The sequence below is a fragment of the Cupressus sempervirens genome, chromosome 6 (assembly GCF_028749045.1).
Source record: "Cupressus sempervirens isolate cs-2001-9-10 chromosome 6, ASM2874904v1, whole genome shotgun sequence".
Classification (NCBI taxonomy): Eukaryota; Viridiplantae; Streptophyta; class Pinopsida; order Cupressales; family Cupressaceae; genus Cupressus; species Cupressus sempervirens.
The window spans coordinates 5,359,664-5,385,415 of record NC_143123.1 but is presented as its reverse complement, the minus strand read 5'-3'; the positions used below and the strand labels follow the sequence as shown (position 1 = coordinate 5,385,415).

General features: G+C 33.3%; 3 pseudogenes; all 3 read left to right on the top strand.

Annotated features, from left to right (window-relative positions):
• The first annotated feature begins 3,682 nt into the window (after positions 1 to 3,682).
• LOC149550712 (protein CTR9 homolog pseudogene) lies at positions 3,683 to 8,604 on the top strand (annotated as a pseudogene).
• Positions 8,605 to 8,661: 57 nt separating this feature from the next.
• Positions 8,662 to 13,781, top strand: LOC149550711 (AUGMIN subunit 5 pseudogene; annotated as a pseudogene).
• Positions 13,782 to 21,652: 7,871 nt separating this feature from the next.
• LOC149550710 (small ribosomal subunit protein eS10z pseudogene) lies at positions 21,653 to 22,341 on the top strand (annotated as a pseudogene).
• Positions 22,342 to 25,752: the final 3,411 nt, after the last annotated feature.

Below are 25,752 nucleotides of genomic sequence, written 5' to 3'. Positions count from 1 at the left end.
CTACCCCTAATCCCAACTCAAAATATTTAATTAAGATTAAATATTAATCCTCATGTTTATTAAAAAAGTTTTAATAAATATCTCCTCAACCCAAACCCTTGAAATAAATAAAACTTCATTTATTTCCTAAAATCTAATTTATCCTCATCCTAAGAAGTTCTAGACTCTTCTAGAAAGTCTTCATCCTCATCTTAGGAAGTTTTAGACTATTCTAGAAAGTCTTTATCCTCATCCAAAGTCTAGACTCTTCTAGAAGATGTCTTTAAACCTAATCCTAATCCCCTCCTAACCTTGTCACATTCCCTAAAAATGGGTTAAGACTTACTAACCCAAGCCAAAGTTAACAAATATCTCCTCCTTCACCCACCCTCATTAAATGCCATCCACTTTCCTATCCCTAAGCTAATCCTAAACCATCCTAATCCATCCTCTAATCATTTGCACAATCCTAAGCAAGCTTAAAACCTTCCTAATCAAGCCCAAGTCAAAATTCCTCTCATCTCCTTCAAAATATCCCAACCATAAAACTTTATGAAGCCCACTAGGCCATAAATGACTCTTCCAAGCCCTTTTATTGCTCTTACAAGCCATTATGAGGGTCTTTATGAAGATTTTATCCCTTGAGCCTCCTTTGTTGACTCATCCTTCCCCTTTCCTCCATCCTCTCACCCTATGACATGTGTCACTCCCTGATTGGCTATAAGGAAGCACAATCCATGTGCTCTTCTCTCATGCAATCTGAGCCCTCCATGAGCTTTTTCCCATCCTTGCATCTTAGCCCTCAATCTCTCAAGCCTCTTGCCTATAAATTGGATCCTTCCCCTTTGCAAAACAACACAAATTCATGAAGTAAAGTCATAATGCCATTTTAAGAAGCCATTTTACATCAAAACCATACACCCACACCCAAATTCCAACTCCATTTGAAGCCCTTTTTGAAGCATAAGCTTGAGCATACATCCTATCTATTTAGAAAAAGCTACTCAATAAGAGAGATTCTCATTGAGAGAGCCCATTAATGGCTCATATTCTCAATATAGAGCTCATCTTAGTCTATCTTGAAGTTTATGAATTTTGTTTAGTTTGTAGAAGCTTTATTTAAATTTGGTTTCTATTAGCATACTAACATTTCTCATATACAATATTAACCTTAACCATGATGTCATCATCAAATCATGTCTTATGTAATTTATAAACTATTAAAATACATACCAATGGGTGATACTCGTTTCCCCCTTCAATGTGACCATGTTGCCTACAATGTTGCTCAGCTGTTGTGATTAGATATCTTCGAGTCTTTAAGCCCTTACACATTTTGCAAGGACAATAACATTTTCCATCACCTTTTCTTTTTAAGTGAGACCACAGTCTAGCAATTCTCTCCCTAATTTTTTGTTCGTTGATATCATCAAACATGGTCTTTCTTGAATGGAATGACTCGTTGGTGGAAGAAGGATGATTTGTTTGCAACTTGCAGATGGAGTAGTAAGAGGAAGACACACATATAAAAAGGAGTTAGGTCTCTAAACCAAGTAGGAGTTAGGACATGCTAGAGTGGGGTCAGCCCAAGATATTTTGGAATCTTGAAGAACCTGGTAAAGGGTATCTGGAAAGGTGAAAATAAACAATTATTTTTACAGCTACAAAGGAGGAATCGAGAGCATTATAAATAATGAAGAAGAAACTTAAATCCATACAACTTCACCTCTATTTACAATTTGACCTTTCTGCATGTGAAATATGATAATATACAAAATTTCCAATCACATTTTCACTTAAAAAAGAACACCAAATATACCTTTTCTACAATATCTTCTTCAAATTCTTTGCTATCAGATTCTTTAGAACTGCAAGCTCCTATGTAGAAAAAAGATGAGATGTACTGAGTAATTTTTGATGGGAAATATTTAAACAAATCAACTATCAAAAAAAAAATTTATGAAATTCAGTTGCTTTATTATGTACTAAAGACTTGGCAAGATGTTCCCAAGTCTATCTATAGAATGCCTATCTACATGGTTGTTTGCAAATAGTCTAGTATGGTGCCACTTTTGAACAACAATAAATCTCACTAGGGCTGGTAATTTGGCTCAAGAGATGCACAAGCCTATTGACACCATAGAGATTTTAGTTCATCATACAGCATTCAACTCTCTTCTTTAAAAAAATCCAAAGAGAAAACAAACAAACTAATGAGCCGTGTCTATCTTAATTGAATAGCAAGTACTATAGTGAGTATTAGGAAACTGACCTTGTGAATAACATCCAGCTTATAAAGTATTAGGAAAGTGACCTTGCTAATTAGTTTAACATAGATTGGTGAACATAAAATTCATAATAAAAATCTAATTTTTTCCACACTTGTTTAAACCAAATAATGAAATGACAAAAAAAGAATTGTATACAAAGACCATATTGTAGGCTATCCAAGTTGAAAGTGAACAGATGACCTTTATGGGGTGTTGTACCAAGTGGAGCAAGTATGTGAGAGCTTGAAGATGAAGGGCTCCTATTTTGGGGCCAATATTTGGTGGTTTCAAGGTGCCTAGGGGGAACCTTTGATGCTAAGTCTTAGTTATGTAGACTTTGGTGAATCTGGTGAGCTTTCTACGAGTTTGTACCTATTGTATCAGCAACCACTATGCCCTATTCCAGACCTTCAGTATTCTGATTGACATCAATTATAAGTGTGCATCCAGATGTTAGCTATAATTGATTAGGGTGGCTTTTAGTGTGTATCAGTCTAATTTGAGATGTGTGATGGTAGTATCAACGTGTTATCAGCATCTTACATTATTTAGAAGAGGTGTAGTTTAGTGGGTAAATGTTCGATCATTGTGGGAATGGTATTTTATGCTTTCTGTTAGGTTAATTTGTGTTGTTGCAGTAGTCTGATTTTATAATCTGAATGTTGTATCAGTTTGTTTCAATAATGTTCTTGTTATTTTGCTATATTGTAATGCATCTCACTATAATGTCCCCTTTTTGACATGACATTCAATAATAAAAATAAAAAGGAAAAATATAAAAAATTAAAATAACACGTAATATAATTATAATTTAATTAAGTTTAGTGAATGATCAAAATGAATACAATAAAGAGTTATGAGTATTGAAGGATTAAGATATAAAGGAGAGACCATTCTATAAGAAGAGAACATGAAGGAAGCAAACAATCATTTGGAAATAAATTATTATTCCATGAGGCAGCAATGAAGGGTGGCGACTCAATTCCTTTTGAAGGGTGGCAATTCTTTTATAAATAAAATATAAAGGGAAGATCAATAGAAATTCACCATCAAATGTAATTTCATTCAACTAGATACAAAATCAGAAATCCATTCAAGAATCAATTTATGAAATCATTACACACCATTATATCAAATCAGCATTCATTCAATCATCACTATCAACATTTGTTAAATCATCAATCTTGAATCCATCAAAGTAAACCATTCAATTGTCCACCTATCATCAATTGTGAATCAAATATCAAAATAACCAAACAATCAGGTTAGGAAGCAAACAATCAATCACTTATACAGGCAAATATCAACTATTTGAGTATCAACCATTCTAGCATCCAATCATTTAAATATTTATAATTAAGACATCAATTGGTTAATAATCCACCCATCAATCCTTCAAGAAACAATAATAAAGAGAAATTAGACAATTGACAATGATCTATCAAATACATCAAGATATCAGTTTTGAATTCTATTTGGTACTTGCAAACTAGACAGGTTCTAGGCCCATAGGGTAGGCTAAGGATTTGAGGCAATATTTATGATACATATTCCACAAAAATTAGCATAATTGGTATAAATACTAGGTCATTACTGCAAAGCGTAAAAACTAGTTGATTAGGACATTTAGCAATTCCTGATTTGGGTACTCCATTTCAATTTGTTTAAATTGTTTTTTCCAATGTAGGTTGATGCTTTTTAGTTTCAGCATTGAAACCCAAAGTGTCATATTTGGTAGGCATGTTTGTTCTTATAGCCTTAAATTCATTGACTATGATTTTAAGAAAAATCTATAGCGAGACTTATTTTTCAGATGCATGATGAGAAATGATTTCCACATTGAAAAGTTTTATGACAATTCCTAGGTTCAACAACTATGTCTTTTCTAGGGCTTATAGCATCTCTTCTTTTGAGCTTATGCAAGTGAAAAAGTATGAGAAGGGTGGACTTTAGCAATGGCTATTTCTTTTTTTATTACTCCATTGTTTATTATTTTTCTTATCTCATATCTATGTTTATTTTTCATTTTTTCATTTCCACGTAAATTGTGGCCTGAGGGGCCACACCTTTTTATATTGATTTAAGAAAAAAGATCACACATAAGGGTGCATCTATAGCTAACTACTTAATATCTAGAATCATATTAACAAAAAGGTTCATATTCATTCTCAAACATATTAAATTGTACATCAACATAGCCACCAGGGCTAGCCTCCAAGAGCAATCTAGAAAATTTCCACTATTCAGAAGGGTGACAAGAATCATAGTCCATCTTGCAAAAATCATTTTCCAGACTAATACATAGGCTTTCTCAAGAGTATAGAGAATAGCCCAAGCTTCCATCTAATTTTTAGAATGAGTACTTAAGGAAGTAGAAAAGAAAAACTAAACAGGGCTTAAAGTTCCACTACTAGCACCACCCATTCCTGTTGGACGTGGATTACTCCTTGAACACCCATCTATATTGATTTTGAGGAAATCATTTGGGAGGGGAGACATTAACCTAAATGGTTCACTTTATTGACTTGTTGAACTCTTGGACCAAACCTATTTTGTGAAGAAAGAGAAAAGCATTAATCCAAGTGATTAGCAATGTGGAGATCAAAATGAACAGTTGACTGAGATAGCTCTTATTTTGACAAACCACCCTCTCATGAAATCTCATTCATATTATAATCTTGCATGATCTTATCATATCAAAGGTGATTATGAAATTGTTGGTTGCTACTACATGGCATCAGTCAAGGAAAGCCAAAAGCCATAGGATTTTGTGTTGCCATACTTTGGGAAGGGATAGGTTAAATGAAATTGGGAGATCTTAAGAGTTCTCTCTCAAATTTTGAAAAGGTTCTAGAGGTTCACCCTGAGAACTGTGAGAGCTTGAAAGCTGTAGGCCATATATATGCTCAACAAGGGCAGCGAGAGAAGGCTTTGGAAATTCTAAGAAAGGCAACTTGCATAGATCCACATGATGCTCATTCCTTTATTAAGATGGGTGAGTTATTGATATCATCAAACCCTAGTGCAGCCTTAGATTCTCTTAACACAGGAAAGTCTCTTCTAAAGAAGAGCAGAGAAGATGTACCCATTGAATTGTTAAACAACATTGAGGTTCTTCATTTTGAGCATGATGAACTAGATTTGGCTCAGCAAACTTTCATGGAGGCATTAGGAAATGGTGTTTGGGTTGAATTCATCAATAAAAGCCCCAGTATCAATTTTGAAGTTTTTCCTGTGTGTTTAAAAGATATGGAATTCTTCCATTGACTAGAAGAAGAAGGTGTTTCACTTGAGTTGCCATGGGATAAAGTGACAACACTATTTAAATTGAGTTGCTTTTTAAATATTATTTAAATATAATTTAAAATATGAATTTATCCATGAGAAATCCAATGAATAGGTGCTCCTACATCATAGAAGGAGATGTTGATGCAAGGTATGATGTTACTAACTTCCCTCTTAGCACCCTAGTCCACCAAATCATACATGAAACCATGGGACAAAAAAGAAAAAATGTTGAATTTAAAAGACTTTCTAATCGGTTATTAGGAGTATGAATGAGGTCTGCATGTCAAATTCGAATGAAGCCCTAAGATTCATTCAAAGCCCCCACACCAATATCGACATGGAGGCTTCGAGTAAAGCCCCTTGGGACCTTCATTCAAAGATTTGGCTTCATTTGAAGCCCCTAAAATTTAGCTTCCCCACTTTCCATCTGATTTATTCATTATGGAAAGTGGGAACCATTATTGTGGCCCTACCTAGGAACAAAATTTTATCACCTAATTTTCCTTTTGTTGACTTCATGATCTTTCTATGAAGCAAATAAAATAATAACTAACATTTTCTATGTTTCAAACTTCTATGTTGACTAAAAAACATATGTTGAAATAACTTTATTTGACAAATTTCGTTAAAAAATTATAACCTTTTTCAACCTAGACTTATATTAGACATTTTATAAGTTACACTAGATTAACATGTTTAAAAGTAACTACACATATCTAAATCTGTGCACTACATAAGTGTGCGATAAAAATATATATGTATATTTCAATATATTTTGACATATGTTCATAATCACTCGTATGAAAAGGAATGTATTCAAATATTTCAAGCTCATCTTTGTCATTTGGCTCCCCAAAAATGTGCATACAAGTAACAAACTATTATAAAAAGTCAAGTATTCAAACTATTTGCTAAATGTTACAAGAGAATGATAGATCGTTCATGGTTGAATATATAAAATATTTCATATACCACAGAATAACTATTTTATAAATGAAAACTTTCATACATGGGATGAAGCATTCTGGTTGTTTGAAAGTCTATTGGACATTGTGAGCTTGCATAGAAAATATCACAATAGTCCTTGAATGCTTGAATGTTCTTTTTTCACCTATAAGTAGTGGTGAATATAGAAATAATGAGACATTTTATTTAATCTACTATATGGATTTGAAGAAAACAAAATTATTATAGCAACTCAATGCAAAGGAAAATCAATATATTTAATTTAAAATAGCCTAAATGTGTTCATACAAAAACTATAAATGATTATCCCTATTTAATTGATCTTTAGCAATTCCTAGTTTTTCAGCTAATGACTAGCCAAATGAAGCCCATAAAGACAACAAGACACAATTTATACCCAAATTAGCATTTTAGAATATTATGAGTGAACCACTTTTCTTTCTTTGTAGCCTATTTTATCTTGGAAATAGGATACCAAATCATGTTGTTATCCTTGATTTATAATCTTATCCTAGTTGATATTTCCTAACAAAAAATTCAATAATCTATTTAGATAACTTGTCTTTTATAGTGTTAACCATTCTCCAAAAATACATTTTTTTTTTCTAAAAATATCTTCGAACTCAATGGAAAGCTCATGATTCAACTACCTCTTGTCTTCTATTGAGGTATTTTGGGGATGATATAATAAATAATTCATTCCATCCTACATTGGTAATACTTCTTATTTGGTGAATACATCGTTTCATCAAAAAGACTCTTTGTGTGGTGAACCTTTATTATTTTACCTATACAATAGATAGATCAGAAGCAACAACATATTTAAATAAACTAAATATCTATAGAAACATATATGTATATATGTAATAATGTAAATCAAATCAATATGAAATATTTTCAAGATATAAGTTAAATTCTCATGGATCATTTAGAACTCATATGTCACAAAAATCTTCAAGTGGGTTACAATTTCTTATTTTTGAAAAATAAATCAAATATTGAATAAATTTGAACCTAAGATTTATTTAAAATAATTTTAAGATATATATTCAATAAAAAAATTTAAAAATAAAAGATAATAGAACTATATCATTGAACATAAGAGGAACAAAATTTCATCACTTGATTTTCCTTTTGTTGACTTCAAAATCTTTCTGTGAAACAAATAAAAAACAAATAACATTTTCTATGTTTCAAACTTCTATATTGACTACGAAAAATCTTCTCAAATAACTTTATTTGGTGAATTCAATTTAAAAATTAGAACCATTTTCAACATAAACTTATACTAGATTTTCAACAATTTTCAAACTTCTATTTTGACTACAAAAGATCTCTTGGAATATAGATCATCCATTGTTGAACATGTAAATATTTCATATACCATACTATTTACTCTTGCTAGGCTGTTTGAATAGCTACATGACACTGAAAAAGAAAATCTTTTGTACAGGCTAATATTGTTCAAGTTTCCTGATTATGTGGATGCATATCTACGACTTGCAGCCATGGCCTAGGCTCAAAATGAGATCCAACTAAGCCTAGAATTGTTTGGGGAGGCACTTGAGGTGGATAAAACCTTAGTAAATGCAATTACCATGCTTGGAAACCTAGAACTGAAAATAGATGACTGGCTTAAAGCAAAAGAAACAATTAAAACTGCAAAAATGTATCAGATGGTAAGGATGCTTATGCTGACATTTCTCCTGGAAACTAGAATTATTTTGCAGCTTCATGCAATGAGAAGAAGGATCTAGATGTAGAGGGAATACATCTTGATAAGGCTAGGGAACTATATTGTAAATTGTTGGCTTAGAGACCTGGAAATGTCTATGCTGCAAATGGGGCAGGCATTGTGCTAGCTGAAAGGGGTCATTTTGATATTACAAAGGAAATTTTTACACAAGTTCAAGAAGCTACAATAGGAAACATCTTTGTTTAGATGCCTAATGTGTGGGTAAATCTAGTACATGTTTACTTTGCACAAGGACAGTTTGGGCTTGTAGTGAAAATGTATCAAAATTGTTTGAGGAAATTCTATTTTGGCACTGACACCCAAATTTTATTATATTTAGCTCGATCACATTATGAAGCAGAATAGTGGCAAGATTGTAAAAGAACATTATTAAGAGCAGTACATTTGGCACCCTCAAATTACATGTTACGCTTTGATGTTGGTGTTGCCATGCAGAAGTTTTCAACTTCAACACTTCAAAAGCAAAAATGTACTATTGATGAGGTTCGTCAAGCAATGTTTCAATTAAAGAATGCGCTCCATGTGTTTAACCAACTATCAGTAGTGCCAAGCCCTCATACACATGGTAGGTTTCAAGGATTAATACAAACCACCCACATTGCAGCCCTATATGATTTCTTTCACAACCTGCCATCTTCGTGCATTTTTTCTATATGTATGCTAATTTGATTTAAGGAATTGTCAAGCTATGTAATTGTATGATTTGATCATGAGAAAAAATTTGTGGAATAATGAAATATGATACAAGAAACAAGGAATATGTACTATGTTTCAATGAATTTTTTAAAATGTCAAGGTTGATTTTGCAAGATGAGCATCATAAAACTTTACAAAATTATGAAGACAAGGCAGATTTTGTGTTGTTGAACAAGAAAGCATATTTCTAACTGAAGTATTGACATAAAAAGTTTAGTAACTATCCTAGAAAGTAATCTTGACGAAAGAGAGCATATTCTTAAAGTAGTGGCTTGGTAGAAAACCATTAAAAGTGTCCATTAAAAAACACAATATAGCCTGAATATGTCAGTATATGGCAAAGAGTTTTACATGGCATTCCTGGGATAAATAGAATAGTAGTCAAGCCCTATTCAAGAATGAAAAAGCTTGTTATTTTCCAAGGAGAGGACTTCTATCAAGATGAATCATTAAATGTGGAGTGCACTTTGTAATAGACACAAAAGATTGCATGAAAGTTGTGAAAAGGGTGCAGAAGATGCTCACTTTTTCCTTGCAGAGTAACAAGTAGTTGGTGTTGTTGTTTCTATTAGTGTGAATTATGCAAAGTATCCAATTGTGTTTGATAAGAAAATCAGTGTTAATTCAAGCGGCATCCATTTCAAAGGAAGAAGACCTAATAAAGATAAGGCTCTTCAAGCCCTAAGGAGATCCAAATTGTTCAAAATTCTAGAACCCTACATAGTCGAGAGAAGATAGAGTGTGCAGAGTTTCCCCTAATAGTTGAGATCATGAACATAATCCAAATAGGTAGTTTGTGGAAAGTCGCATAGTATGAGTGAAGAATCTAATGAGATGATACACTGCATATCATAAAAAGTGGAAAATAAAACCCCAAAAAACACTTTAAAATACCATGTGATCAGAGCATGAAGGAGGTGGCAAGAACAAGAGCTAAAATAAAAGGGTGATGACATTCAAGAAAGCCCAAATGGAAGTCTACAATCATAGCAATAAGTCGTAACAAAGTTTTATTACAATGTTCTACAATCAAACACACTCGTCAATGATCTGTAGCAGACGTGCCCTTGTGCCATTTTCAATGGAGATCAAACTTTTTTGCTTCCCTCACACCAATGTTGATGGAGACTGTACTCACAGCTTCACCAAATGAAATGTGAATTACATTTTTGCCCTTTTTTTTTATGCTATCATGTGTGTCGCAATTCTGACCAAAGTAATTGGTCGCAATTGTGACCAACACAGGCATGCTATTAAAAAAAACAAAAATTTTCTTTATAATGTAACCAACCAACCCATTTAAAAAACTTGGTTGCAATTTTTGGTCATGATTTAGGGTGAAATGCACTAGTGTCACATGACATAGCCTCTTATGCCATAACCAAACATCTTCATACTATGCAAATAGACATGTATCTTCAAATAGGTCTAGATAGAACAAGTCAACTCTTTTTTTTTTCTCTCTAGTTCCAATTAGTTTACCAGTAGCATCAAAAAAAATTTCCTTCTTATTTTAGAATTCAAGTTGGTAGCTTAAATTGTATTATTATGCCATACTCAACAAGTTATATTTAAAACCATCAACCCAATATGCATTATCACATCTGATTTTATCATTTAGTTTAATTGATCATTTGCCTTTCACATAACATGGTGCATCATTTCCAAACTTAACACTATTTATATTATAATTTTCTAACTTTTATAAATTACTTGTATCATTGGTCATATGATGTGAGAAATCACTACCAATTATCCATCTATTTTTCTTACTCACATGAGAGATTAAAGTAGATTTCCCATCTTCATCAGAGTCATCTTTCATTGATATATATATACAAATTCTTCAGCAATTTCATCAGAATCCTATCAGAACTTTCTTCTTCAACAATGTAAAAATATTTATTACCTTTTCTTTAGTAGTCTTTGTTACCTCACCTATCTCTATTGTCTCTTCTACTAATATATTTTCTATCTTTTATTTCCTCCTTATCATCTCTACTAGGAGACCTTGCTACAACATGACCAGCTTTGTTAAATGTAAAACATATAATAGTAAGTTTACCTTTATATTTCCTTTTCCTCTTGGTACTCCCCTTGCCAAAAATGCTTCATGATCATCAAGATCATCCTTTGATTCTCTATCGCTATCCACATTCATACTCTTCTTATTTGTCTTAGATCCATCAAGGGTTAGTTGAAATTTGAAAACACATTCAATACTAGCGGGTGAATAATTGCCAAAATTTGATGATTCAAATGCAATAAGTCTACCAATTAGACTATCTAGGGACAAATCATTACTAGCAGTACACCTTAATTCTTGAATTTCAAGTACTCTAATTGCATCGATAGAGAGTAAAGTACTTAACACTTTTTTGATCACAATCTCATCATATATGACTCCCCAAACTCCTCTAATAAAATTCATAATATCCTTGATTTAGCCACAATACTATGCAACAATTTCACCTTCTTTCATTCTCATGTCATCAAATTTACCTCTTTAACTTGTTTCCTTAGCCCTTACCATATTTTTATCTCCTCTACAAATTTGAGCTAACTTGTCCCAATTTTCTTTGTAGTAGTGGATTCCTTCACATCATCAAATTCAACTTAACCTAAAGAAGATGCTAGTGTTAAAATCATTTGATTATGCTCCTACTTCTCCTTCATTTTCTCAAAAATCATGGGTCTAGGAACTCCAATGTATTCATTTTCCAAGAAGTATATTGTAGAGTCTCCAACTCCCAATAGATGTAATTTAATTAGATCCTTCCATGCTGGAAAGTTCTCCTTGTTCAACTTAGGTACCTCTCTCTTGTACATATTGATCTTTGACTTGAGTACCTTTAAACCTTCTTATAAGCACCAAACTCTTTGATACCAATTGTTAGAATGATTAGAATAGCTAGGGGGGAGTGAATCAATTATCCTCAAGCCCAGATGTACCAATTCAACATTTACTAACTTCAAACATCTTAAATAAATTCATTCAACCACTTGGTAAATATAACACCTCATCAAAAACTTAACATCCTTTAACTCTCTATTTTTTATATGTTCTGACTAATAGTAAAAAAAACAACTATAAAATAACATGTACAACATAACATTCACACAAGTAAATGATATGAGGATTTAACATGTAAACCTAATTTGGGAAAAATCACTAGTCAAGGACAATAAACCCATAACTGGTCCCACTCTTATTAAGAAAAAATAAGAAATGAACATTAGAAACATATGATTCTCTTATAGCTCATCTTATTAAATCAATATAGAACACATCTCTGACTAATGATGGCTTAAGTGTTCAAGGACATTTATATTTGCAAACTTCAAAGTTGGGTATTAACATTGATGGATAAATACCTTATGGTGTACATGGAATTGGTCTAAATTCCTTGAGGAATCCTTGATAATTAATTTGTGCAATTACATCATACACAACTCAAATTTTTAATCTAATAAATTGAGAGGTTGATAAAATCAATGTTAGAGAAGGTGTTGAGTGACTAAGGTGCTAATGTAAGAATAATAAAGTAATGGATGTTGCATCTCTTGATGTGAGTTCATGTAGTCAAAGTAGAAGTAATGGGACATATAATTAACCTTGTGAGAGACATAAAGCTCACATGTAGCATTTTATGAAAATTGAAGATGCATTGAATAAAGTTGCAAAGGAAAGAAAGGATAGTGAGAAGTTATTGAGGTAGTGACAATAGAGATGGAGGTTTTTCATACATTGTTGGAAACAACATTCGAGGATCTAGAGGCTTGAGATAATTTGAGCTAGACATTTTGTTAAAGGAAAGAAAACTAGTAGGGTTAAGAGGAAGTGTAAATAGATTAACATATGAAGTTTTGTGACTCAAGAAAATGTGTAGAGTGGAGAGAAGAAAAGGAAGAATTGTGAAATAAATGGAAAAATGTTGAACAATTTGATGAGTGCAATATTTAATTGGAATCAATATACAACTCTTATTTGATCAAATTTGACTACAATGACATCTTGGGAGAAGCATCCTCTATCTAGTCATGAATATTCAACAAACACAATTATTCTAGCCTATACAATAGTTCAAAACAAGACAAAAGAGACATATGATCTCATTGAAAAAGAAGTAGACACTTTCATAGAATCCTAGAGAAGCCTAGATAACCATCTTTATATATTACCATCCACTCCATCTAGTCCATAGACTCTTTTGGATTCCATGGGTGTAAGTGAGTTGACAAGACCTCAAGCAATTGCTACTACAAAGAACAATGTATAACTACTAATGGCAAGAGCTAGTGCAAGGGATCCTTCAAAAATTCCATGAATTTGTTACACATATATTATACTACAAATATCATATAGGTGTTGAGGATTAAAATTTTGGCTTGGGATCAATATTACAATCATTGGAGTTTTGGTTGAAGCTCCATGGGTTAGAGATATGTATTTTGGAGGAAATTTCAAAGGCAATCAATCAAGTACATATGCTTAAGGACTTATTTGGTAATGGCCATGCATTATTGAGAAAATATTATAGCTCAAGATGAGAATATGAAATAACTACATCATACTATTTTTATGTGGCTATGGAGCATGAAAAATAGCTATGAAAAAATAGTTTTCTAAGCACAAGGTAGAAGTTCATGAAGCTCAAAAGTGCCTACAAGAATGAAAGAGGGTCACATGTTTGGTTGATAAATGGTGGTAACAAATAGCATAAACATCAATTTATTGGGTTAATATTGATGGTAAAAATGTTATTTCTTGGATTATAAATGTGAAGAAGCTTCAGATAGAATTTATTGATAACCATGTGTCCTGAACTTTTTTAGATGAAGTGCTCAAATTTGATTATTTTTCATTGTGGAAAATGGCAAATAGTTACCATGCAAAACTTGGTGCAATAAAGTCACCTCTTGATAAGTAATAGAAACTTCCCATCACATACGATCATGGTACAACTCAGCTTCACATCATTCATGCAAGATTTTTTGTGAGCACAACACTAGCATTTTATTGGTTTCTTCTTTCAATGTTCATTGTACAATACAAGATCCAGACCAAGCTCAATTGCCACCTTAATTGAAATTTTACTTCACAAATGTGTCACAAATTCTTCAAGGCATGCAATTTCCTATGTAATGTACATTTAATGTTAAATGAAGGGCATGTGCTACTGATTGTTATTTTGGAACCTTTCCTAGAACTACTCAAATTGGGCATATATGAGATGTCACCTAAATGCACATTTAGCATTAGTTCATTGAAGGCTTCAACTTAGGAAATTATTTTATAAGTGGCTTCACCTAAGGGTCCATTGTTGCAATATATTTTCTATCATTCTATGTGATTAGACTTTCATATATAACTCTAGTGAGACATACTTCCTGGGAGTGATTTTTCACTAGTCCATCACAAAAAGCAAGGGTTATGAACCAAAGGTTGAGCCCAAACCAATTAGTTGAGGCATTGAATATTAAAAAGGAAACATAGACTACAACAACAATTGATCTCATATAAATTCATGGTGGAAATTTCATAACTTCATTTACTATAGCAATTTGTAATAGAATGGTTCCCATTAGGGAAGAATATAAATTTCTTTTTGCAGCATTTTAGTCATTTTTGAATTTCCTAGCATGTCAATGTAATGCAATAGATATTCAAGAAAGAAAATTTGTTTGAAAAGTAGAAGTAACTTTCATTCTTTAGTAAGGAACCTAGGGTAATGGATATAAACATTTTCTCATTTTTGGAGATTGGGACACAATTTGCAAGAAGGTAACAAGATAATAGGAAATGACTATTCAAAATTTTAAAAGATATATAAAAACTCAAATTTTCCATTTTAAAATATAACTAAACTGAAAAATCTTGGGTAACCTTTAAGAATGTGAAATTTTAAAATGTAATGTTAAATACAAAGATATTGTATGTCTAGTAATAATCAACTCAATATATAATCCATATGATAATTATAATAGGTATTAGGATTTGTATTACATCAATTTAAGTTACATACCAAGTATTCAAAGGCATGATCTAAGAAATGCAAGAAAAGAAAAGAAGTGTTCATACACATACTCCATGAATTAATCTAGTAATAGGTTACAATATTCTAGAACCATCCAATGGATATCTAAGAAGATTCTCTTCAGTATTAGAACCATTGCATACTTAATTACAGCTTGCAACAAAACCCCAATTATTATTGACTGCACATCTTGGTATTCTGAAGAATGATGAAATGGAAAAGTAGCTATAGTTTGCTATCCAAGTGTGAAAAAAAATATGAACCATGACTAGATATAGTCCATGAAAATGAAAAGAAAAGTAGGTCATTCAAAGGTAAGAGTGCAACATTAAATGAATAAAGTTCAAAATGATAAACATAAATATGATAGTATCTAATAAATGACTATGACAATGAAAAATTATATAGAAGATGTAGAAGGAAGAAGGGTTAAAAGTTATATAGAAAAAGGGTTGCACACAACTAGAGTCCCTACCTTAGATAGGGAAGTGGTAGGGTTCGAAAGGTGTCAACAGAAGATAGACATGTGTGATCAAAATGTCTATCTAAAAAATGTATTGATTAGAATAAAGATCTTACAACCAGCTTAACATTTTTCTCATCACTTTAAATTCATGTTGTTTCTAATTAAAAAATAGTAGAGTAATTAAATATTGTTAAGGCTTACTATTAAGGTAAATTATTAAAAAAATTCTACTGAAGGTCATTATCTAGGGCATGAAATTGGTTAGATTCAGTTTTAACCACGACATTTTTATCTATATTGATGGAAACCTAAGCCCTTTTGTTTACTGTTTCTTTATGTCAGAGTTGATTTATTTCTTTCTGACCCTCTCAACTAAGCATCATTTTATATTCCCATGGATGTAGGTACATGAGTGCTAGGAAAGATATGTATACAATTCTACAAGACTTGTGGGATATAGAGAAACTTAAAGGTTTTGTTATTTTTATTTACAACCACCACAATAGTTCTCTCACTATAATAGTGTAAATGTTTCATCAACTACATCCTCAACCATCATCATAGAAATGCTCTCATTAGAAATTTTTGTGGGTATTATTTGTTCTATTAATTTATTAGAAGGCTCTAGATTTCTCAATCATATTCCCAATAATGTCATAAGAGTGTAGATAGAAAGATTGGTTCAGTATCCATCATTTTTCCTCATTTCCACAAGAATGTTGAGCACTTAGATCCATGTCTAAATTTTCTTCCTAACAAGATCTATGCCAATCAAGGATGTATGATTTGTGGTCCCTTAGAGTTTGTAGGGGAGAAACCAATAGCTAGAGAAGGACAACCATTATGACAAATATTCTATTTTTTATTATTTTGTTCGTGCCTTTATAAGAAAGAATGGGAATATATATTTTTCACACAATTTCACTTAATTTTCCTTTTCTATTACTAATATAAGCTCACTTAAGAGGAAATAGTACATGTATTTTACAAAATAGTTGGTTTCATATTTTGTAACATTTATTGGAATCTAACTATCCATAAATATATATATCAATTACAATTGCTTAGTCATCCACTTCTCTACTTAAAAAATGGAAACATAAAGAATAGAATTTAAGATAAATGTATCTAATTGAAAGTTGATAAGTCTTGTGCTTGTTCCTTTTACTCACATTGAATGCATGGTTTCAATTATTAGAGGGCTTGCATTCTTAGATCAAGTATTAGTGGGAGCCTTATTGGGCTCATTAACATTAATTATATGGTCTTGGCTTTGGAAAGAGATCACATTAGATGCTTCCACTTCCTTTCTAGGTTTGGATAGCTCTATATACTCATACACTCATTGCTATAATTGGATTCTTATGAGTTGTTGTTCAAACTTGGCAATTTGTAGAGATCTAAACATGATCATTATGGAATTGTGGTTTATATAGCATAACTTTACTTTATTTGTATTGATTTTTTGTTTTGCCAAGGATACAATATTCTATTAAGTGTGGCTAAAGAAGCTTTTCTATGTAAACACTATTAATCTAAAGCATTCCCTGAGATGACATCCAATGGCCTTTGATTTCAATCTTATTCACCTATTGTTCTTTTTCTTGCAAAGTTTAAGCAACTTTTCTTTGGTATGTTTAAGCATCTTTTCTATGCAATCACTGTTAATATGGAGAATAGTAAATATTGAATACCTTGAGAAGGCTTTTTATGGCCTTAAATTTCTATCTTAAATCATGTATTATTAGATCTGTAGAGAGGAGTTCACCAAAATTCCTTGCAAGCCCCACAAAAACATCCTTGTTCAAAAATTCTAAAGGCAGCTCGGGTAATCTAACCTAGACAAGGGCTTGAACAAAAAAGGAATCGCTCAAATTTAGTTTGGAGGACCACTTCTATAGCACTAGAGTGGATCAATGAAAAGCCCACTATCCTTCACAAAGAATATTGGCCAAATCTTCCATGCATGTGAAATCAAATGACATGAAACTCTTCGCCATAGCTATGATCGAGACTTGGCCTTTGAGGGCCCAATGCTTCTTGATGTAAGTCTTGACATCATCAATGTTTGGTCTAGGCCTTATAAATTTCCCAATTAGTGTTGAAGCCATGAATCAAATGCTATGATCCATAATCTCATCTGGGATGGCAATGGCACAAGAGCGTTTGTCAGATTCAGGTAGAGCTTTGGTAGGTGAGAAAGAGGACTTACCTGAGGGTTTGACCAAAAGAGAGGACCATTTTGTAGCTCCTTGATAGTCCACTTTGGGAATCAAAGGAATCTTGACCACTTCCTTGGGGGGAACATCTGGGTCCCCATCCATGATCTCTAACTGGTCCCTAGTACTTGAAGCTACCTGACTGTCCCTCATGTGACCCGTGTTCCAATCTAGGGATCTGATCCTGACGATCTAGAGAAATCTTGCCCTTATGTGAATTCAAATTTTGAAAACCTCTGCTCCCTCCACTCTCACTTGGCATCATTTTAAAAAAACAAAATTTCAAATATAGTTGTTTTGGAAAGTATCTCTCAAATCTTGCTATCTCAGTTACACAACTAGGCCTAATTAGTGGCCATTTACAAAGAAAATCATATCCCCTTATTTTATGGAACCTTAAAAACCTCAAAAAATCTTGTAATATGACTCAAACGAAAGGATTTCAAAGTTTGTTTGGTCACTCTAGCATTTCTACATCCCCTTTCATGAAACCCTCACTTCTAGGTCCTTTACCCTAGGGCTTTCCAAAAAGCTCATCTCCCAATCTTTCTAGATCTTGTAAATGGATCAAACATACTTAAAATCATCCTAATAGATGATATCAAACATGTAACTTATCCTTTTTCAGAGAAAACTCTTACTTCTCCACTTGGGGTAGTCACCCATGCTCATGCTCTTCACTACCTAGCTAGTCTTTGGTTCTTTCTCTCTATCAAAACTCTTACCATACACACAAAATCATCATATACACATTCATTACAATTTTACCACCCTCTCCCACTAGTTACATATACATCATAGACAATGCAAGGGGTAAATCCATTAATCTAGCCTCAAAATAGTGAAGGATTGTCACATGATAGAGATAGACAGTGACGTAGAGCCAAAATAGGATTCTCAAGGTTTAGTTATGATTTAGAGTCTAATAGGATTCTCAAGGTTTAGTTATGATGTAGAGCCTAATAGGATTCTTAAGGTTTCATTAATTCCATATGTTAGATCTGCCATCATAGAATACCAATTGTAATGGGTACTCACATGTATATGTGCACCTCATAAATCAATCTATCTATCACCATGGAGACTAGATATCTATGTATATTCTATGATAGGTCAAATGGTCTAACAAATTGTGTTATTGATAAGTAGGCTTAGATATCTTTTCACAAGTCAAATTGTGATAGTACTAATGGAATTCAAGTGTGTAATTTTTTAGTCAATCTGTTAGAAATGGAAAAAGAAATCTGTAAATAAACAATACCAGGAAAGAATCTAAGTGAGTAAATGCATGAAAAGATATTACCATAAAATAGGAGAGAGAAAGCTTCAAGCTCCAACATCATGAGACAAGATATTTGGAAAGGGGAAAGAAAAGAAAACCCCTTGTGACATTATGAATGATGCATGAAAAGCCTAAGAAGGAAGAGAGAGAGAGATAGAGAGCAATGCTCATACAGTAATTGAGAAGAGGAAGAAATACTCATTGTTAAATGAGAGAGGAGGGTCATCTCTTAAATAGAGATGAGAGAGAGGAGTTAGAATGTAACTCCCATGTCTATGAATGCCACCATTCATATATGTATGAGGTCAAGTGTGAGATTCCTCTTAAGGAGGAATAATCTAAAATTAGAAATTACAATATATATTTGTCCTCACATATTCCACTAGATGACAAAATAAGATGTAGTGGAAAAAGGACAAAAAATAAATATATTAGGATACCTTGGCTTATATCCTAATATATTACAACAATAAAGGAAGAAGGTCTAACCTTGGTTTATAAGCACACCAAGGAAAGATTACAACTTCTAACACCCCCCTTTAATCTTTACTTGGGGTAATTACATCAAAGGGTATTAGACCCATAATTTTTACAAAAATCTGCAACTTAATCTTCCATATGAAGTAATTTGATTGTCTTGAAGCCATATGGAACATTTGTAGATCCAAGATAAGTACATGAGTCCTTTGAATGTGATCAAGTGGAAGCATAGACACATCTTCGAGAAGGTTCCTTGATGGATCACCTGAAAAAAAGAACAAAAAACAAGACAAATATCCACGAGTAGAATGCCATTATATATGCAAATTCAAAATACTTTTGAATAAGGATAATAAAACTCTCATAGAGAAACAATGAGTAAAATATGTTACCACAAAAACAATGGAGATAACCTGATATCAAGATAAATTATATGCTCAAAAAATTTTCAACAAGGACAAATTGAGTAAAAAGCTTGATCAATGCTCTCATGAAAAGTATATTATACTAATGCACAAATGACCACAGACAAGGCCAACTAATGATACGTGCATATTGCATCAATCACATGGATATAGACAGTCCACTTAATGAATCATCCCACTGCAAGTTAATGGGTGATCAATCCATAACATGCATGACTCATGATCTAAGCAATAAAGTATGTAGATCATTATCACATTAATCTATGAAAATAAATTAAAAAGAGAGACATGCTAATCAAATTAGAATTATCAAAAGAATGGATTATGAGGATATAACAACATATTGCCTTCAAATTGGATCAAATCATCTGAATTTGGAGAGAAAAATCCAATAATAACATCCTCTTCATTGAGGAACAAAATCATGGAGGGAAATTCCATAAAAATATTATCCTATCAAAATGGAACAGATAGGATCAAATGGAGGGAAACTCCATATAAAATGAGTGCATACCAATATAAGATGGAGGGATACTCCATGGGCCAGATAAGGAAACTATGTATCAGTTATACTCAGGGGACCTACATAGTTATCCTTGAAAAATTGGCTCCCTATGCAACTCAAAACAAATATCATATAAATCATGTATATCAATGGCATAAAACCATAAAGTGCCAACATGGGCATAGAATGATGCTATAAAAGCATAGAAGTGCAATTATGGGCACATCAAAATATCAAAATGAAGGCAAATGTGTAAGATTACTCATAATCCAATTAAGTAAAATGATTTAATGAAGATCAACTAAATATAGATATCAGGTATAAAACTCCATTAAGGGTAAACATGGATATGAAAATTATAATAGCTGGTATATTTATCTTGGTATATATGTGTGCACCCATATATACTTGAATAAATATACGAAAAGAGATTGGTTAAAGAAAATAATCACCTTTCCATACTTAACATTTTGGAAAGTCACAATTTATAACAAGTCACAATATTTACCTTGGTTCAAAAATATAACCTCAAAGTAATAAGAAGATAAAGTCATGGGGCAAGAAAAGATCTCCCCATTTTTTCTCATACTATGCCTTCATGATGGAAAGTGATTCAAAAAGAATTTTTTTGTTTTTTGAAATAAAACATTAAGAAAGATATAACTAAAAAAAACTTAGTAATTAATGATAGAGGTCAGATCTGGCAGATAAGAATATACTAAAAAGAGTTAAAAAAACTTTTCTAAAAAAAGTTTGAATAAAGCTTGACAATGAATGATTACCTGCCAAAAATAGGTTGACAAGAGGCAATAATAAAAGTAAATGATACCTCTGTCAAGAGCTAAAAAAAGAAAAAGAATCTTGCATGAAAAGACAAGCTGCCTAAATTTAGCATCCCCCATTAAATCAAATTCTTGAGCTTAGTCGTCCTTCTTCTGGCAGCTTCGGTAGTCTCCAAATTAAGCACTTCTAAACATAATATATCGTTGATAAAAACAAAAAAAAACTCCTATTCAACAGCAAAGTGAAGAGAGCTAGGCATTTGCAAAATATAATGTGCTCATAGTCGGAGCAATGAAATTGCATGGAACAACTATGATTGTACAGTCGTGCTAGTTGCCCACCGCCGTCACAGACCAACAGATGGGGGAGGTTCTAGGTGACTTTTAGCAATAAAGATATTATAATCTATCAAAATGACCAGCAGAATAACACCAGGTGTTGGAGCCAATCTTCTCGGGCAACACCCAGCTGAAAGGAATCAGGATGCCACTGCTAAGTACAAGAAAGGAGATCGGGTCTTCTCTTTAGACGATTAGAAGCACCGAAGTAAAGCGAGAAGGGTTTTCCAGAGGTTCCTTGTTCTTGCAAAATGTTGATTCTGAAGAAAAATTGAAATGAGGTCTACAAGTACCTCTTCAAAGAGGGTGTGCTTTATGCAAAAAAGGATTACAATTTGGCCAAGCATCCTGAAATTGATGTACCCAATCTTCAGGTAATCAAATTGATGCAAAGCTTTAAGTCTAAAGAGAATGTGAGGGAGTCATTTGCGTGGATGTATTACTACTGGTACCTCACAAATGATGGCATTGAGTATCTTCACACGTACTTGAATCTGCCATCAGAAATTGTTCCTGCAACATTGAAGAAATCTGCCAAGCCATTGGGTAGGCCCATGGGTGGTCCTCCTGGCAACGACAAACCCAGAGGGCCACCTAGATTTGAGGGTGATAGACCAAGGTTTGGTGATAGGGAAGGATATCGTGGTGGCCCTCCACGTGGAGCACAAGGAGAATTTGGTGAGAAGGGTCGTGCTCCCGCTAAATATCAGCCTCAATTTTGGGCACTTGGTGCAAGACCAGGTTTTGGCCGTGGAGGTGGTGGATTCGGTGGAGGTGGTGGTTATGGGGCTGCCCCTGGATCTTCAGGATTTCAAGAGTAAGAATGGTGTACTGTGCCAAAAAATAGAGGGGTGTTACTTACATGACTCACGATCTAAGAAATGAAGTATGCAAATCATTATCACATTAATATATGAAAATAACATAAAAGAGAGACATGCTGATCAAATTAGAATTATCATGATCAAAAGAATGGATTATGAGGATAGAACAACATATTGCCTTCAAATTGGATCAAATCATCCGAATTTGGAGAGAAAACTCCAATAATAACATCCTCTTCATTGAGGAACAACATGGAGGGAAACTCCATAAAAATATTATCCTATCAAAATGGAACAGATAGGATCAAATGGAGGGAAACTCCATATAAAATGAGTGCATACCAGTATAGGATGGAGGGATACTCCATGGGCCAGATAAGGAAACTATGTATCAGTTATACTGAGGGGACCTACATAGTTATCCTTGAAAAAATATTAAGCTCCCTATGCAACTCAAAAAAATTATATAAATCATGTAGATCATTGGTATAAAACCAGAAAGTGCCAACATGGGCATAGAACGATGCTATAAAAGCATAAAAGTGAAACTATGGGCACATCAAAATATCAAAATGAAGGCAAAAGTGTAAGATTACTCATAATCCAATTAAGTAAAATGATTAAATATAGATATCAGGTATAAAACTCCATTGAGGGTAAACATGAGTATTAAATTCATTTTGCAAAGGTATATATTAATTTTTGAAATATTATAGTCATAAATTATATATTTATCTAGGCATATGTGTGGGCCCCCATATATACTCAAATAAATATACAAAAATAGATTGGTTAAAGAAAATAATCACCTTTCCATACTTAATATTTTGGAAAGTCATAATTTATAAAAAAGTCACAATATTTACCTTGGTTGAAAAATATAACCTCAAGGTAATAAGAACATAAAGTGTTGTAACTTATGAACCATTTATTAGAATTCCTCTTAAGCTCATTGATTGATAAGTAGGAGACATTTATACAAGAAGTCAAATTGTGATATTGCTATCAAAATTCAACTATGTAGTATTAGAGACAAATTCATTGACCCATGTTTCATGAGTAGTGGTTTACATGAATTGATCACTCACGATAATGAATAGAACACTTAGCACTCATTGAATCTAATTGATGCTTAGAGAGGTGAATTATGAATACTTATTAGGAGGTCACCCATCCTAGTACTACTCCAACTCAAGTGTGCTTAACTAAAAAGTTTCCCCCATGGTTAAAACCACCCTTCTTGCAACTCCATTTGTAAAAGATTCATCAAGTGTTTCACCTTATAAACCATTCATTAGTAATCCCCTTAAATCTTTTTAATTGATAAGTAACATATATATTCCACAACATGTGAAATTGTGATATTTCTATCAAGATTGAACTATGTTGTTTCTAAGTCAAATTCATTGACCCATGTTGCATGAGTAGTAGTTTGCATGAACCCATCTCTCATGAGAATGAATAGAACACTTAGGACTCATTGGATTCCTACTTATCAATTAACACCTGCCAATCCAAATAATACACTACACCATCCCCTCCGCTCCTAGAAGTAGTAATCTAGCAATTGGCAACTTTGTACTAGCCAACACTACAAGTTTCAACATCACCCAAGATGGCATCGCAAAATCAAAATAGAGTATGATCTCTAAAAAGAAAGAGAGGTTATTGTAGGCCTCCACAACATAGTCCTATAGGAACTAGAATCACATTTGTACCTCACACGAGCTCTGAGATATGCCCCGTCAAAGATTTCAGCCCTACGGCATTTAGTGACCCTTAGGGACATTTTGGTTTGATGTGCCCAAGAATTTTTGGGCTCTCAATGGGATGGGACAAGGTTGGGGATAGGGTTTACCTAGCCAATTGGAGCTAACAAAGTAGACACTTCAATCCCATGATGAAAGGTGAGAGAGATTTGGCAGTTGGCAATTTTGTACTAGCCAACACTACAAGTTTTATCATCACTCGAGATGGCATTGCAAAATCAAAATGGATAATGATCTCCAAAAAGGGAGAGAGATTAGTGTAGGTCCCTGCAACATGGTCCTATACAAATTGGAATCCCATTCATACCTTGCATGAGCTCTGAGATATGCCTCATCAAAGATTGCAGCTCTATGGCATTTAGTGACCCTTAGGGACATTCTGGTTTGGCATACTCAAGAACATTTCAGTGTTGAATAGGATGAGAAAAGGTTGGGGATAGGGTATACCCAACCACCCGGAGCTAATGGAGTAGACAGGTCGATCCCACAACAAAAGGTGAGAGATATTTGGCAGTTGACAACTTTGTATTGGCCAACACTACAAGTTTCAACATCACCTAAGATGGCATCACAAAATCAAAATAGAGTATGATCTCTAAAAAGTAAGAGAGATTAATGTAGGTCTCCACAACATGGTCCTATAAGAATTGGAATCACATCCATACCTCACATGAGCTCCGAGATATGCCCCATCAAAGATCACTACCCTATGGCATTTAGTGACCCTTAGGGATGTTCTAGTTTGGCCTATCCAAGAATTTTCAAGTGCTCAATAGGATGGGATGAGGTTGGGGATAGAATTTACCCAGCCACCCAAAGCTAATGGAGTAGATAGTTTGATCCCACGACGACAGGTGAGAGAGATTTGGTAGTTGGCAACTTTGTACTAGCCAACACTACAAGTTTCAACATCACCTGAGATGGCATTGTAAAATCAAAATGGAGTATGATATCTAAAAAGTGAGAGAGGTTATTGTAGGTCTCCACAATATAGTCCTATAGGAACTAGAATCACATCCATACCTTACACGAGCTCCGAGATATGCCCTGTCAAAGATTGTAGCCCTATGGCATCTAGTAACCATTAGGGATTTTCTAGTTTGAAGTGCCCAAGAATTTTTGAGAGCTCAAAAATATGGGACAAGGTTGGGGATAGGGTTTACCCAGCCATCCAGAGCTAACAGAGTAGACAGTTTGATCCCACGATGAAAGGTGAGAGAGATTTGGCAGTTGGCAACTTTGTACTGGCCAACACTACAAGTTTCAACATCACCTAAGATGGCATCCCAAAATAAAAATAGAGTATGTTCTCCAAAAAGTGAGAGAGGTTATTTTAGGTTTTTGTAACATGGTTATATAGGAACTAGAATGGCATCCATACCTCAATTGAGCTCCAAGATATACCCCATCAAAGATCGTAACTCTATGACATTTAGTGACCCTTAGGGATGTTCCAGTTCGGCGTGCCTGAGAATGTTCAAGAATTGAATGAGATAAGACAAGGTTGGAGATAGGGTTTAACTAGAGCTAATGGAGTAGACAATTTGATCCCACAACCCTTTTTCTAATAAGTTGCAAATTTGAGCAACTTTTACAACTTTCAACAATGCAACTTTGCACAAAAAGTGCAATTTTTACATTTTTCACTTGATTCCAATTCTATGACTT